A 5,116-nucleotide genomic window follows, 5' to 3' on the forward strand; every position below is an offset into this window, starting at 1 on the left:
TTTAAGCCAGAGTTTATCCTCATTTATTTCACATTCATATCATACTTCCAAATGCAAAAATATTCTGGCCTGAGTTTCAGCAACCCTGAAGTTAGCAAATCATGGTCTAGATTTGTAGAACACTAGCTATTATTTTGAAATGTGCTTTATTTGTACTAATGGGTACAAAAATAGAACATTTTAAATTAAAATTTAAAAATCATAGTTCCTGTCAATAGCAACTACTTCCACTTAACACATCAAGCTAGAATCCTAACAATTGAGATGGCTAACATGCTGTATTTAAATATAAAAACTAGTGTTTGTATTCAAGATTATTAAACATTCTTTTATGATAGACAAGAAAATAATTCAAGAATGAATAATAGATGCTTTTTAAAGTTAAGTTTAAAAATTGCTTAAAGAGCCTAAGAATTCACTGCAGGAACACCTGCTGCAAGCCATTAGCATCATAATTTGCAGGCATTAATCTGACATGACATTTTTCAACTTCTCTCCTCTTACAAAACTTGGGTCATAATGAAGTTAACCTTTTACACATGCATCTACTCTGCTGCAGTTTGACTCATAAATTCTTCAACTGTTTTGAAGCCCAATCAAGAGACTGTCAAGCCCTCCTTGCCAAATAAAGAAAATACTGCATAAAGAATGTGAAAAGTATGCAACGGCAGTCTTTATCATCTTGCTAAGAAAGTATAGATATTGACACCTGTTACTCTGCATGTCATCTTGTAAAAAAAATTATCATTTTGGAACATTTTATTGGTTCTTTGTGAATTTCACATCATGCACCCCAATCCCACCCCTACCCTATCTCTTCTCCACCTTGCAAAGTCCCAGCAAATTGAGAAGTGCCATGGAAGCTCTAGTGTATCACAGTGTGTTGCAGAGAATGCCTCTTTTTCCATATTTCTTAGCTTACAAATGTTCATTTCAATGACTTACTGTTCTGGTAGGAGGCCAATGACTACTGATACCATCTACCTTCAATTCTGGAATATCACAGGGCCTCCTGTAGGATATCCTATTGTGTAATAAAGTTCCTGTAGTTTTTTTTTTTTATCAGTAGGACTGGCCATTTCATGCACTTCAACAGTTCAAAGTTCAAAGTTGAGGTAGATATCCCGTAGTAGAGAAATTAAAATTCCTGGATTTGGGCTATGGAAGAATCTGAGTGAATTGATGTGCCTGCGAGCTTGCCTATTCTCATGCCTTCATGGCCAGCTCACCAGAAACCCTCACAACCAGGACCAATTCTACCCTGATTCCCAAAGGAGGAGCAGAGCCTACTCTCCCAAGTATTTTCAGTGAGTGAGAGACATGACCAGTTCTCCCATTCTCAAAACCCTGGGGCCAGCTCTCCAACCTGCTATAGATGGTAAGCAGCAAGGTTAGAAGAGGGCTTCTCTCTCTTTCCCATGGTAGCTGAAAGCACAGAAGTTGGGGGTACAGATCTCCTATGATCATATCTCTGGGCTTACTAACCTATACCCCTGCTATCATGGTCAGGACTACTCTGCTGTCCAGGTGAGATACTGGGTGTGCTCTCCTCAGTTCTGCAGAAGGTGAAAGGCAGGACCAACTCTTCTACTCTCACGACTACATTGGGGCCAAGACTCTCACCTACCACTGATGGTGGGGGAAAAGAGGAGCAGAGATTGCTTTCTTGCCTATTCCACCATATGGCACATAGAGGCAAGACTGGCTTTCTCACACTCTCATTGTCAGGGCCAGCCTACCTCCAAAACCTACATTCAGAACTTGCTGACTATGTGTGGTACAAAGGCTGCTCTCCCAAGTGTTATAGCAGGAAAGGGACAGGGCCAGCCCTTCTACACTCATGATCTTGGTGCCAGATTTCCTGTCTGTAGTAGGTGGCAAGGGGTGAAGGGAACATCTCTCCCTTACCATTGCTACCCTATAGCAGACACATGGCAGAGACAGTACTCCCAGGACTCCAGCACGGTTCTAAGTACAATTCTTCACTACCTTCAAGTCTTTCTGTTTCTCTTTCTCTTCTATTTCTCCAGAACTTACTTGACACTTGGTGGTACCCAACTCTCTGCTTGGTTAAGATAATATCAGAAATGGTCTTGGGAGTACTATATCTCATGCCTGCATTATTATGTTGGATAGGAAGTCCGGGGTTCACAGTGGAGGATTTGGAGGACAGACTAGAGAAGCTGGGGTGGGGTTGCAGCCCCATGGGAAGAATGACAATACCAGCCAACCAGATGCCTCAGGGCCCCCAAGGACTAAGCCATCAACCAAGGGGTACATGTGGTTCCAGCCATAAGATTGACAGAGGAATTCCTTGTAGGGCACCAGTGGGAGGAGAGGTCTTTGGTCCTTAGTAGAAGGACCAAAGGCTTAGTAGAAGCTTCAGTGTGGGGGAAACTGAGTGGGAGTTGTTGGAGTGGGTTGGGTGGAGGAGCATATTCTTAGAGGCAGGGGTAGGAGGATGGGTTGGGGATTTTCAGGGAGGGGGGACCGGGAAGAGATATAACATTTGAAATGTAAATTAAGACTATATTCAATAATAAAAAATATTAAAAAATAAAAGAAGTCATCTTTGTCATGGTTTGCCTTTACTGCAGGCCTGTACACCACTGGACTGGTGCTCATCCCAGAGTGGGTCCATGTCCAGTCCCCATGACATTGTCCTGGTTATCATCTTGAGCTTGATCTTCTCCTGGCTTGTCAGGGTAACCCCTTTAGAAGGTTGTCTTTTGTGAGTTTACTTCTACATGTGCCCTAAGGTCCCAGATGAAATCTTCTAGCCTCATGCTTATTGCTTCCTGGGCCCTATTGGGGGCCTGCCTGCCACTGGACTGGTAGTCCTCTCAGGCTAGCTCCCTGTCAGGGAACCCTGTATTAGGAAAGGTGGTCATCTCAGGCTCACATTTTTACAGGAAATGTCAGGCTACTAATCATTCAGATGTTCATAGGTCAGGACACTGACCATAATCAAAGTTTCTCTCATCTCTGCCACCAACTCATACACATGTGACATAGCAGCCATATCTGGAATAACGCAAGGGACGTATAATATTTTTGGGTATAGAGAAGCTCCAAAAACCTATCTTTGAAGACTTAAAATTTGACAATTGTCTCCTTAAGTTGAAACTTGTGAGGATTGTGAGCTAGAATGTGAAAGGGAGAGTTGAAGGGGAGAAATGAGGGTGGACATAATCATGCTACATTGTATACACATTTTATGTTTTAAAGAATACAATAAAAATAATAGAGAATGGAAACTAAATGTACAAAATTGTTATTTTGCAAAGCATTTTGTGCAGTATTTGCCTATTTGTGTCCTATCTGAGGAACTCAGTGCTCAGTAGGTTCCACATTGATAAAGTGGATGCAACCAGTATGGAACATATAAGTGTTACATGCATGCACCTCTTTTCATTTATGATGACTTTATTACTGTGACTCAGAACATATATTCATTATAAAACAGGACATGACAACTCACAGGGCAAGAAGACAAGACAAAGCTGTCATTCAAAGCAGGCCTTGACAACCTATTTTGTTCATTTCTTGCAAATTCATTTGAATATATGTATATACATATATATAATACATCATTATTACCCCTTTAAAAATTAATTATAAATACATCTGAATTTTAAGGACTTGATCAAGATACAAATACACAGATAATTTTAATTCTCAATAAAAATGTTTAAAATTCATGTTAGATAAAGTAATAGGATTAGTTTAATTTAAAGGCAGAAATAAATAGTGCCATGAAGCAAATGGAAGGCATATGCTACAGGAAGGCAAGGTAGAACGTTGAAAAATGGCAGCATTATTTAGAGTTGGTACAGAAGAAGACAAGGCAGAAAACAAGTTGTAGGTGATGGTAAATTTTTAATAATTATTGGAGGAGAATGTCTTTGCCTTAGGAAAGGCATTGAAAGTATATAGAGTAAGATTGAGAACTACTTTGAAGAACTTAGGAACATAAATTTAAAAAGAGTAAGCAATATGTGTTAGAGATAAGTTATGAAATCATAAATATTTGAAAATGCAGTTGGGTATGTAGAAAGTCAGTGTGTTGAAGGGAAATTCACTTTTATGTTCACATGGGAAAATATTCTTAAGAAACACATGGGATTAAGATGAGTGGTTTATGTGATTATTTTTCTATTTTAACAAATTCACACAGATATATTTGGCATGTAATATGAGACTGCCATCCATTAGAAGCCATTAACTTCACACTGTAAGTGTTTCCAGATATAAAGGGGCAGTCAACACCAATCAGTTATTTATTTGGACTCTAAAATGCTTTTTCACCTAAATACTCCACATATATATTCAATTTTGTATATTCTTACTTTTCTAAACATAAACGATTTAGAGATTTAATTACATTTTTCACAGAAGGTGTCAGTATACAGTAGTGTTTCATCTGAATGCAGCACTTAATGTTGAGCATTTGGCTCTCCAAGTCCAAGATCACTTCAGTTTTCATAATCTCTGTGCAGGCTGCCAGACAAAAGTTAAAGTCAAGAAATTTTTGATCCTCTTCTGCTGACAACTAAAGGTTAAAACACATCTAACTTGAGAGCTCATAATCTTTTTCCTGTACTATTCTCAAAGTGGTCATGAAAAATTTCTTTCTCCATTGAAGTTAGCAAACTACACAGATGAATGGCTGGCTGGTGCTGGCTCTAGATGAGGGATTTCTGAAATATTTTCAAATTTACTGCAGAGGAAAGGTGATAGGAGTGGTCAGAGAAGGGTAAGATTGTCCAGTGATCATGCTTCAGGAATAAGCAGCACACATCCTGAACACATGTGAAACTCTCTACTCTGTTCTCATCATGAACACATATTATTTTTCTTGTGAGTTATCTGTCTGACCCAGATATTCATTCAACCAATATTTATGTCTCTATTATCTCTAGAAAATACATTAAAAAGTAAACAATTTAAAGCCATTTGTAAGGGTGTGTAATTCTAATCTAAGAACTGAAGAAGCAGAGACAGGAAGATTCCTGGGTATTGAAGATTAGACTACTGGTTAGACATGGAAAGCAAGAGAAAGAGAGGGGAGGAGAAGGAGAGGGCAGTGGAATGACATCCAAAATGTATCCCTTGT

At 39.0% G+C, this 5,116-nt stretch overlaps 1 non-coding gene across 1 annotated transcript; it reads right to left on the reverse strand.

The window, feature by feature from the left end:
* Positions 1–2,914: 2,914 nt before the first annotated feature.
* Positions 2,915–3,046, reverse strand: LOC127683927 (small nucleolar RNA SNORA17). The gene has a single exon (XR_007977703.1). It is a non-coding gene; the product is annotated as a small nucleolar RNA SNORA17 (small nucleolar RNA).
* Positions 3,047–5,116: the final 2,070 nt, after the last annotated feature.

Source organism: Apodemus sylvaticus, chromosome 4, assembly GCF_947179515.1.
Source record: "Apodemus sylvaticus chromosome 4, mApoSyl1.1, whole genome shotgun sequence".
In the NCBI taxonomy this organism is placed as follows: Eukaryota; Metazoa; Chordata; class Mammalia; order Rodentia; family Muridae; genus Apodemus; species Apodemus sylvaticus.